The 12,601-nt window shown below is 41.3% G+C and overlaps 1 protein-coding gene across 5 annotated transcripts in view; it reads left to right on the top strand.

Moving 5' to 3' along the window:
- The window catches only part of CADM1 (cell adhesion molecule 1), a 354,634-nt gene that overhangs the window by 175,391 nt on the left and 166,642 nt on the right, over positions 1-12,601 (top strand). The gene's annotated exons all lie outside the window — the stretch shown is intronic.

Raw genomic sequence — 12,601 nt, 5'->3', positions numbered from 1 at the left:
CATTATTTAAAACTCTTTTCAGTATAGCCAATTCTAGCTGTTTGTCAGAGAGTTCCTAGAAAGACACATCATAAAAGGAATTGTCCTAAAGGGTTTTGTATCTCCTCACAGGAACAATGGAGCTTGCATTTGCAGCCAAAGATACAGCTAAGATAATTGTCGTTGTGACCCAAATGCCATAAAAGCGAAAATGCAGCCATAAAGCTACATGTTACTTTCGCTTTCTTTTTATTTAATAAACCACTTAGGTACGTTGGATAGGAATCTCTTTAAGTAGTCACTGTTCTCAAAACAGCCTTTCAGTCATTGAGGGAGAAAGACGGATCAGAGTGGACTCGGAAATAACCGTGTATGAAGTCAGCCAGAGTTCAGTATGCACACTGGGTCATTTGGAATCCTGTCCTTATAGTTCAGATGCTCTGATTAGGGTAGTGATGCTCACATGCCAAATAAATTTATTTTGTAAAATAAACTTACTTTAAATTTGATCCCAGGTAATTTGGTGATCTTATTGGAAAAACAGACAAAATTTAGAATACCTAGAGAGATCAATATGTTTTTCCTCTACCTCCTTTCAGCTAAAACATTATGAATCTCAGTTGGGCTTATGAAATGGAGATTGAAGAGGGTTCATGCCTGAACTCTCTGGTAAAAGCTTTGATGGTCTTATTCTGTGTTGTAGATTGAAAGGAAATTTGTTCTCTTATTTGATGGTTAAGAAACTTGGCGAAACTAAAGTCCCCCAACTGGTAATTAATTTTGGAGCTAATACTCTTTTCTGCATTCCCTATATTCTGATATTAGGTATCTACTTGTATGGTCATTAATCACTGAATGGAGAATTTGAAAATGACAACTAAGTTCTGAATTAAGTAAAATGAGCAAAGAGGCAAAAAAGGTAAGGGCAGCTTCTATAGGGCAGCTGTGACCAAAAGCTCCGTGAAACTTAGATGAGATATATTTGCTTTTTAAATTACATCTTTAAATGGTAAAAAAGATAGAACAAACCTCTTTAATATGAAGGTATCGGATCTTATAAAGTATAGAGCACTTGCAGTCTTCTTCCCCTTCCTTAACAGCTCTATGCCAGGAAGGACTGAGGAATCTGGATATTTGGAGAGAACACAGAGGGAGATGTAATTGCCCAGTATTTAAGGAGAGTTGAGCCGTGGCAGAGACCAGAGTAGGGATGCTGTGACCAATTATGGCAGCAGGCAGAGACAGTGCTTCCTGCACAGTGTGGCTCCTGTGTGTGGGCATCTGCCATGGGTCACTAGGAGCCTTCAGAGGGCTTAAGTGATTATCATTCTTGAAAGCCATGTTGGGTTCACGGATTTCTAATATTCTTCAAAAGACAGCAACGTCAAGGTTATGGGGAGAGAGTACATTAGTGTGTGCTCTAGATATTAGTAGTTCTTTTAAGTCTTTCTCCAAATGATAATTTCTCTAAAATTTGAGACAAAAACATTAGGTAATTTAGTACTGGAGAAATATTTTGAACATTTAAGAGAATTTATTGCATCCCAGCTCTACTATTTAATAGCTGTGTAACCTTAGGCACTTGCATATTTTTTTGAGTGTGACTTAGTTTTCTCATCTATAAAATCCAATTACAGATTCTCAGAGTTTTGTGAGTATTAAGTGAGTGAACATGTCAGGTGCTTAGAATAGAGTCCAGCTAAGAGTAGCACTGTAATGTGTTAGCCGGGATGGTGGTGACGATGAGAATGAGGATGATGGTATTCTCCTCTTCCTCCTTCTTCCTCTAATATATATAGAAGTGTGAAAGTGTTAGTTGCTCAGTCATGTCCAACTCTTTGTGACCCCATGGACTGTAGCCCCCAGGCTCCTCTGTCCATGGAATTCTCCAGACAAGAATACTGGAGTGGGTAGCCATTCTCTTCTCCAGGGGATCTTCCTGACCCAGGAATCAAACCCAGGTCTTCTGCCTTGCAGACAAATTCTTTACCATCTGAGCCACCAGGGAGACCCATGGAAGTGTCAGTCTTTCCCTGCTTTAGGAGAACCAAGCTTCCAGACTAGTATTTTTTATCCCAAGATAATTATAGTCCACTTAGGACCAGTTAGTATGGCACCAGCTTTGCGCTTATTCCCAACTAATCTCTTGGAGGCGAGTCTTACAAATTCAGTCTTAGTTCGGTAATGGTAGTTGCTTTTCTCTGGTTATCTTGGAAGTGATTTATTACTAGAAGCACCGGTGTGACCCTCTTAAAACATGTTTATCTAATACAAGTTCCTTAAGAAATGGATTTTTAGTAAATCTTTATCACAATTCCATAGAGTATTAATTCAACAACATTTGCCGGCCTCTAGTTTATATATTCTGTTGCGATAGAAGTTGTAGGAAATACAAAGAGGGCAGGAACAATTACAGCTTCACTGCAGAGATACAGCAAGTGCATATGGAAGGTTAGGTAGCATTAAGAAAGATAAAGGCAGACTTCCCTGGTGGTCTGGCGGTTAAGAACCCACCTTGCAAGGCAGGGGATGCACGTTTGATCCCTGGTCCAGGAGCTAAGATCCCACATGCCATGAAGCTGCTACTAAGCCTGGGTGCCACAGCTAGAGAGTCCGTGCGCCTCAAGAAAAGTTTCCACATAATGCAACGAAGATCCTGTATGCCAAGACTAACATGCGATGCAGCCAAATAAATAAAAAAGAGAAAAGAAAGATAAAGAGTGAAGGGGTAGGTAGTAAGGAGACAGAATACCTACGTCCTGTCTTGGGGAAGACTTCACAGGGGTATAAAAGGAGGATTTCAACAGGCAAAATCAAGGGTGCAGGCTGAATGGTAGAGGAAGACAGGTGTAACTGAAGAAATCTCGAGCCACCTAGTTTTAACTGGAAAAGAGAGTTTATATCGAAGAATAATTGAATAGCAAGTTGGTAAGCTGTGAAAATATACAGTATGTGGAAAGAACGAAATTTGTGTTAATTATGAGACAATGTCTATAGAACATCAGATTAATACATGTATTTAGCACTGACTTCACCAACTACATCTCCATAGGAAGCTACCTCGCTGGAGAACATCAGGGATCTATTCACAGGTACCCGTGAGAGCTGCTGGCCCAGAAACCCCTGAACAGAGGCAGGAACTAATAGGTTCATCTTTGGAGTCAGTCAAGCTTAGATAGGCTGGTTTTCTTTATTTATTTTTGTAAATTATTTATTTTTAACTGGAAGATAATTGCTTTACAGTATTGTGCTGGTTTCTGCCATACATCAACATGAATCAGCCATAGCTATACATAGGTCCCCTTCCTCTTGAACCTCCTTCCCACCTCCTACCCCACCCCACCCCTCTAGGTTGTCACCAAGCATCACAGAGCATCGGATTTGAGCTCCCGGCGTCATACAGCACATTTCCACTGGCTATCTGTTTTTGCATAATGTACATGTTTCAATGCTCCTGTCTCAACTGCTCGCACCCTCTCCTGGCCCCTCCCCCCACCCTCCACAAGGCTCTTCTCTATGTCTGCGTCTGCACTGCTACCGTGCAGATAGGTTCATGAGTACCGTCTTTCTGGATCCCATATATATGTGTTAATATGCAACACTTGTTTTTCTCTTTCTGACTTATTTCCCTCTGTATAATAGCTCTAGGTTCATCCACCTCATTAGAACTGACACAAATGTGTTCCTTTTTATGGCTGAGTAATATTCTATATTGTGTGTGTGTATATAAACCACAGCTGCTTCATCCATTCATCTGTCCGTGGACCTCTAGGTTGCTTCCATGTTCTTAGACTGGTTTTAGATTCAGCCTGGCTACTAACTACTTGTATTAGTAAACACTTAATTCTCTGAACCTCAATTGCCTCATCTGTAAAATGGTGGTAATGTTACAGGAAAGTGGCAACTCTGGAATGATGTACACCCGTGGGGGATTCATGTCAATGTATGGCAAAACCAATACAGTATTGTAAAGTAAAATAAAGTAAAAATAAAAATTAAAAAAAAAAGATTAAGTGAGGTACATAATATATGTAAACTTCTCACAAATTCAGACATATATAGTGAGAACTTAATTAAGGGTACCTTCTAATAACAGCAACACAGTATGTTTCCACCACAGAGAATAACTTTGATTCATTTTTTCCCCCCATATTGAGATGCCATGTAAAGTGTTAACTATTTAGCGTTCCACTTCTTAAGAAAAAGTTGGAACGACACTCCTGGTATACACTTATTTTTTAGCCTTACTGCTGTGAAATGATAAGTGCTTCCAGTTATGGCTATGAGATACAGTAATGCTTTTAAAGGAACTAAACTGTGAACAAACACTTCAGGAAAGGACTTAAGTTTGATATTTTACTAAGTTCATGTTTTGGTCCCAATTAAAATATTTTAACTTTTTAAGAAGAGTAGGCATCAAAAGAGCAGGTATAATGGAAGAGTTAAGGATAAAATTAAATACGAGTTTCCCTTTACCAAGTGTTTTTGTCATAGAGAGATTTTTCTGTACTATGAATTCCTCCTTCTCGTTTCTCCCTACATTTGTCACTCAGTTTGTCTTTAAATACCATCATAAGTCCACTTTAATTTTCTACGCAGTGTAATAAAGTGAAAAGAATACAGACTGAACAAAACCCTAAGTTAAATTTCCTCTGAGCCATTTTAAAGCTTTTTTCAAGATTTCACTTTCTACAAACTTGAGTCTCACTTTCTATAAAATGAGGATGGTCAAGATACTTAACCTACGTCTTTCACAAAGTATTTAGGATTGACTAGAATAATATATTTGAATATATATATATATATAAAATAGGAGTCTTCCCAGGTGGCACTAGTGGTGAAGAACCCACCTGCCAGTGCAGGAGATGCAGATTTGAGGCCTGGGTTTGGAAGATCCCCTGGAGGAGGGCATGGCAACTCACTCGAGTGTTCTTGCCTGGAGAATCCCTTGGACAGAGGAGCATGGTGGGCTACAGTCCACGGGGTCACACAGAGTCAGACACGACTAAATAGACTTAGCATAGCACATGACATAGCATATATTGAATATATGTTTCATATCTTTTATAAACTCAAGTGTGGTTTTCAGAGTGTGACCCATGGATACCTGGGAATCTCTGAGATCCTTTGGGGGATCCATAAGATAGAAACTGTTCTTACAGTACAAAGACATCATTCGTCTTTTTTGACTTGTTGATATTTACACTGATGGCACAAAAGCAGTGGTGGGTAAAATTACTGGCACCTTAACCTGAATGAAGTCAGCGGCAGCCAAACTGCCCTAGAAGTCATCATATTCTTCACCTCTACACACTCCACTCTCGGTAGAAAGGAACGTCCTGGTGAAGCAGTAGAACTTATTGTCAGACCTAGACCTTGAGTACACGTCTTTTTAACAGTCCATGTGATGAAAGGGCAGGTGCAGATGGAGTGCTTCCGCCTCGTGTCGGTATGATGCTCCTCTAAGGAAGAATACTCCTGAGACTGAGTTACAAGCTCAACTAGCTGAATGTTTCATGGAGCGCCGTTTTACTTTAACAAACCACGGGTATTCAAAACTGGGTGTCACACAAGGTATTTTTTTGAAAGTGAAGTGAACCTGTCATTTTAAGTGAAACAACGGACAGTGTTTGTTGTCTGTAGTAAAATTCAAGCTTTCGAGTGAAAACAAGAATTTTAGAAAACTTGAATCTGACTGTGAATTTGACAGCTTTCCAGTACTTAAAGACTTTTCTGATAAGCTTGGTGGTGATAAATGTATGTAATTTTAAAAAATAATAGTGAAGTATGTCAACGTTGGGAAGATCTGTGTAACTTAGTGAACTAGTATTTCTCAAAAGGTCAATGCATGATGCCAAAAAAACCAAGCATGGGATGGTTTTTATCTTCCATTCAAAATGCAAGATAGACCAATGGGTTTTAATGTAGCAGCATAGGAAAGTTCTTATGATAGGGTTTCTGATTCTACATTCTAACTTAGCATTAAGCAACTACCCCTTGTTGAGTTTTGGCATAGTATCAAAGAAGAATATTCATAATTATCTGAAAAGACTTAAAATATCTTCTCTTTTCATCTACATATCTGCATGAGGCTGGTTTTTCTTCATTTACTTCAATCAAAACAATATATCACAACAGATTGTATAAAGAGGCAGATATAAGAACCCAGGTTTCTTATGCTAGGCATACATTAAAGAGATTTGCAAAAATCTCTCCCTATTCTTTTTGCTTTGGACAATATAGTTATTTTCACACAAAAAATGTATTATTTATGTTAGCATGTAATGGATTTATTGGTATTTTAATTTCATTGATAGAAATATGTAAACTTTTGGTTTTAAATAATGTGGTAAAATTGATAGATATAACCCACATAAGGGCTTCCCAGGTGGCTCAGCAGTAAAGAATTCTCCTGCGATGCAGAAGACGCAGGAGACATCGCAGGTTTGATCCCTGGGTTGAGAAGATCCCCCGGAGGAGGGCATGGCAACCCACTCCGGTATTCTTGCCTTGGAGAATCCCATGGACAGAGGAGCCTGGCAAGCGACAGTCCATAGGGTCGCACCAGATCAGCCACGACTGAAGCAGCTGAGCACACAACCCACATAAACAGGACTCTTTGGGGTCCTCAGTGATTTTGAAGAGTTTTAAAGGGCCCTGACATCCTGAAGTTTGAGAACCCCATTTCTAAAGAGAAATTAAGACTTAATGATTTTTACCATTTACTAATGCATGATATCGCCATCTCGTGACAAAATAGGGAAATGCAGGCGTTTTAAAGCACTCAGCAGTAAGGCTCTTTTAACTTTTAGAATGACTGCTTCTTGGAAATTAATCAAGAGAAAAAGAAAAAAAACAAGAGTTCATATTTCCATGGGATATGTCTTTAGATATATGTGCCCAAAATATTAATTTTCAGAAGTCAAGCAAAGAACAGGTAATTAAATGGTTATTTTTAAAGGCTAACATTGGTTTTAGGCCAGTCTTAAATAAGAACATGCTTAGTTTTTGTGCTCAGTAGGTATATTTCATAGTATATAAGAGCTGCCTCATATATGGTGTTATAGGCTATGAAACATGTTATCTACTGTTTGAAATTTACTGATTACTGTGTGGGGCGGTATTTCATTTTGGTGGCATCATCATCTGTGATTGATTTAAGATTAAGTCCTTGGTCAGTAACACAACTTTGATGACCACATCCTTCTGAAGGAGGATGTGATCAGTTTTTTATGATGAGGAATTTAGGCCCGCATTCGTGAAATTTGGATTTGCTGCCATTGGATACGTCCTGGCAGTTCCAGGTGTGAGTCCTGTACAGACATGCAGTGTAGGCATTGTTCCTTGCCTTCTAGTTTCTGAGAGCTAAAATATACCATGTAAATAGGCACAAACATGTGGCAGGACATACAGACAGAGTCAGAACCAAATTGCGGAAGATGCAGCTGCGAGAAACCGGCTCATGAATAATGAACATTTATGCTATGGAATAGCTTCAGTGTGCCTGTTTTTGCATCGATGAGCTATGTGAAATGGAAGGAACCTCGCTTCATTTTCATTCAGATAGAGGAAGGCCCACTGGCCCCTGTTTTTTTTTTTTACTCAATTCAGCTGATTGTTTTCAAAATAACCTGTTCTTTTCAAACAGTTGTGTGTTGAGGGACAGCTGCACTCCGATGAAATGACTGTGAGCCCTACCCTCTAACTACTGTACTAATTTTCTGCCTATATTCACTATGTACCCACTGACCCTGCTGATGAATATTTTAGACATCTGCATGAATAATCAGACTGCCCACAGGAGAGCCACTTGCTTGTTTATGAGGCTGGAAATGCCATCGAGATGCTGCTGACTCTAATTCTGGGTACCAACGTGAAGATAATAAATACCTAAGTAAATTCTTAATCTGGATTGTTTTTGAACATCCACAGATGCCCTGAAACTGGATGCCAAGTTGTACATGCAGGTAGATGGTGATATTTATGTTTTGGAGAAAACTCCAGAGCTTTTATCAGACTCGTCCAAGGGATTGTGACCCCACAGAAGGCTAAGAAAGTGCTTCTACATACATTTTTATTTGATTCTCCCAACAGTTCTGAGGGAGACTTGGCAGGAATTCTCTCTCTTTCTCTCTCGCCCCTTAAAGGAGAACATGGCTGGGAGCTTCGGTAGATTTGAGTTTCCTCCTGTAGGCATGGGGAACCATTGGAAGTTTTAAGTGTGAAAATGATCTGATCAGATCATTGTTTAGAGAGAATGCCCTGTTGAGGGTGTAGAGGATGTTTCTGAAGAGTGAAAAGCTGGCTAGAAAGTCATTTAGAAGATCAGGTGAGAAAAGATGATTGACCCTAAGTTTGTGGTAGTCAGATTTGAAAACATGATGAATTTTCAAAATCACTGAAATCCTTGGGATTTATTTACCCATTGGTTTTGTAGGGAGACCTGAGTTCGATCCCTGAATTGGGAAGATCTCCTGGAGAAGGAAATGGCTACATGTCGGTGTTCTGGCCTGGAGAATTTGGACACGACTGAGTGACTTTCACTCACTGGTTTTGTAGGGGTGGGGATCGCGTGTAAGGGGAGGCAAAGTGTTTGAGGATGACTTTCTGTCTCTTGATGAAGTAAATACAAGCAAGGTTGATGGGGGGAGAGCAGGAAGGTTATAAACTTAGTTTTATTCATGCTGATTTGAAGAACTGATGGAGAGCCAGAGAGAAAGATGAGCGATCAGTTTCGAGCGCTGGGCTGGGACTGGTGAGGTGAGGTTGCCACTGCTTTGAGTGTGTAGGCGAAGGAGGAAGGGTGCCAGGGAGAGAACTGGGAGAAGACACCAGCCAGTGATATTTTAGGGATGCCCCCGGGAAATCCAAGAGGACCGTCCCTTCATTTTTTCCCTCTAGTCCCGGGTAGAGAAGTAGGGATTAATGATTCTTCTTGACTCTCTTTATTTACTATCAGATTGCTCCATCATTGCTGAATGACTTTTTAAAAAATTATTTATTTTAATTGGAGGCTAATTACTTTACAATATTGTGGTGGATTTTGCCATACATCGACTTGAATCAGCCAGGGGTGTACACGTGTTCCCCCTCCTGAACGCCCCTCCCACCTCCCTCCCCATCCCATCCCTCTGGGTCATCCCAGTGCACCAGCCCTGAGCACCCTGTCTCATGCATCGAACCTGGACCGGCGATCCACTTTGCATATGATAATATACACGTTTCAACGCTACCCTCTCAAATCATCCCACCCTTGCCTTCTCCCACAGAGTCCAAAATACTGTTCTTTACATCTGTGTCTCTTTTGCTGTCTCGCATATAGGGTCATCGTTACCATCTTTCTAAATTCCATATATATGCGCTAGTAAAATTTCCATAAATCTGATATCCCTGTAATCTGTCTTCAAGTCAGTGGAGACATCAAGCCAAGGCTGTGTTGACAGGACTCCCAGGTGGCTCAGTGGGTAAAGTACCTGCCTGCAGTGCAGGAGATGCCAGAGATACGGGTTTGATCCCTGGGTTGGGAAGATCCTCTGGAGGAGGAAATGGCAGCCCACTCCAGTATTCTTGCCTGGAGAATCCCATGGACAGAGGAGCCTGGTGGGCTACAGTCCACAGGTCTCAAGGTCGGACACGCAGCGACTGAGCACACACATGCGTGTTCTTAAATGTGGACATTGACACTGTATCGACCATATGTAACGTCGTGCTAATCCAATTTTAAATACCGCCACACTCCCCATAGGCCGCTCACCTTGCCAGTAACAGTTCCAGAACCACAATCACTTCCAGAGTGTCTGTTTCTTCAGTGATTTTTCAGGCAGGCTCCTCACTAAGTGTGTATAGCATTCCTTTTGATGACTCTGCTGATACCCAGATCTCATAGTTCTCCTGCCTCCGCTGAAGTGACCTTCATCTCCAGTCCACTTCAGCTGTGCACACACGCGCCACGCCTAATAGGCCAGCTCCACTTCCAATATTTCAAACTCCATTAGGCTCCTCTTTGAAAAAGCCTCCTTACTTCCATCTGCCCACACCCTGCCCCCACTTTTGCTCCTGAGTTTGCAGTTTTCTCTCCTCCTCCCCGTCCCTGCCCTCATCCTTTCTTCTTTGTTTTTGGGTGGTGGGGTGGACGTGGGCAAGCAGAGGCGGGTTACTCCCTTCAGCTGCGTCCAGCTCAGAAATAATCAGACGGTTGGCATGCTTGCACTGTGCCTCCCCTCACACAGTGCACTTTGATCATTTCCAACTCAGATTCCTTCCTGTCACCTGCTTTTTTTTGGTTTGTTTTTCCCCTCCTACTCTCTGGCAATGGGGTATTGTTAGAAAACCTCATGAAAACTAGGGCAATTGGATCAATAAATGTATGGTGAATAAAGGAATCTATCAACATCCCCCCCTTGCTTGCAACAAACGCACACGCACTCAGGGAGAAGGGGAGGATAGAGCTGTGCTGAAGAAAATAGATCTGTATTTCGTTTTAGTTCATTTGATCAGTGTGTGTGTGTGTGTGTGTGTGTGTGTGTGTGTGTGTGTGTGAATATATTGTATGTATCAACTAATATCTCAAAAATTTAGGATCTTTGTTTTTGTTAGAAAATCAGTCTTTGTACCCTCATGTTTTTCCTCAACAGGTATAGATGGGATAAAAATCCAGGTGAAAATTTCCCCCAGATACTTACCCTTTTCCAGTTAGGAATGGGACTTTGCACTTTTTCTTATTTCTAAACTCTGAGCGATACTTATTTATTTTATTTTTGTCAGTCGGCTCCATGGTTCATGAATTCTTTATTATAGCAGGAGTCATCAATGGGATGGAGAATCACTGAAACTGTAAGTTTAGGACATTAGTCGGAATAACCCGAACTATATGCTTACCTATTGGGCCCTTAATTTAATTTAAAATTAAATGAGTCTTATGATGGCAAGCTTCACAGATATGCCTGCAGGGTTTGCAGGCTGGAATTGTGTGTCTGTGTGTGGGGAAATCTTTGCCCCACAGCACTCTTTGTTTTCAGTGTGTAAGTAACGGACCATATTGTTAGTGAGCAAGTTTCTTTTGAGATTGAACCACTGACTTCCAGGAATATAGCAGAGTGGAAGTGCTGTGAATAAAGTCTTCCTTATTTCCTTTCAAATTCCCATGAGATTGTCTGAAAAGGAAACAAAAAAAGGTCCCCCAAAGTGACCACAGTGAGAGTCAAGCATGGAGCCCATTCCAGTTTCCAGGAGGCATTTTGCTTCTTCCTTGTGGTTGAAAACAGAGGAAGAGATGCCCCTTCTTCCGTGACCCCCATCCTGACCTGACCCCACCGCCCCTGCAACCCCCACTCCGGTCCTTTTCCGCCCCTCTACCTGTACTGACCCGTTTTCCCTTTTGCTCACCTCCAGTGCCGCACATTGCTTAGCTGAGTCGGTAAACCTCAGCTGCCTGCTCCTTCTGCTTCGCTGCTGCGTGGGGTTTAGGGGAGGGAGTGCAGACTGCTCGCACTGCAGATAGCCTCTGGGCCCCCGTCCAGTTTCTGGCTTGGTCTGTGGCCTTTGGCCCTCCAGCGTTTGCACCTGCCACACCCTCCACCGGCCACCCGTTGTCCCCCTTCGTCACAGTGCGTTTCGTCCATCTGCCGGGTTGGTGAGCTCCATAAGGGCTGGGAAGGGAAGCTGGAGGGGTGGTGGATCCTTTCTTGTTGAACCCCCAGCAGCTTGCTCAGCTCTGAGCACGTGGTGATCATTGAAGAGATTGTCAGATGCGTTAACGAAGCTCAGTCATTGGTAAGGGCGTTAAAGCAGTCCTCACATAGGGTAAGCATTGAAGACCAAGGTCAACAGACCAAGCTTAATGATGTAAAGACAGAAGCAGTGCATGTATTACAGATGACTAATTAAAACAAAAAGCAGTAAAGCTCTAAAGCAAAGAGGTTGTAGGAATCTGCAGCAAAATCTTTCAGAAACAGATTTGCTTTATGAAACAAGAATCTGTCAGAAAAGCTCTTCTGTGTAAATTCAATGAGATTCATAAAGAGGTTGCATCTAGTAAATGAGAATTTTTAGAAAAGGTCTAATGAAATGAAAACTATAATAGGTAGAATAAATCTTCGTTGTAAATATTAGAAGGAGACTTCATTTGGAAAATGCAGCCAGCACGGGGAGCTCAGCTTGGTGCTCTATGATGACCTAGAGGGGTGGGTTGGAGAGGTGGAAGGAATGCTTAAGAGGAAGGGGATATATGTATATTTACAGCTGATTCGTGTTGTACAGCAGAAACTAACACAACATTGTAAAGCAGTATCCTCCAATTAAAAAAAGGAAAACACAGTCAGTGATGGAGAACAAAGTTCATGAAACTGCCCAGAATGCAACAGAGAAGCCAGAAAGATACAGCTCCAACCTAGAAATGACAGGGGTATTGAGAAAGACGGTGCAATGCCAATGTATCAACTGTGATAATTACTGGAGGGACATTTTTCAGATCTACCTTGATCTTAGGTATTGATCCTACATTCCAGTAGAGTTTCTAATTTCAGATCAACACAAGAATATTCTGATGACTTTTTCTTTTTTAAGTGGAATGCTAGTAGATAGAGTAAGGGAAATAACAGTGCTAAATTATGAGTATTCCATT

The sequence above is a fragment of the Capricornis sumatraensis genome, chromosome 16, assembly GCF_032405125.1.
Source record: "Capricornis sumatraensis isolate serow.1 chromosome 16, serow.2, whole genome shotgun sequence".
NCBI lineage: Eukaryota > Metazoa > Chordata > Mammalia > Artiodactyla > Bovidae > Capricornis > Capricornis sumatraensis.
The sequence above is the reverse complement of the archived record's forward strand: the minus strand, read 5'-3'. Positions and strand labels throughout refer to the sequence as shown.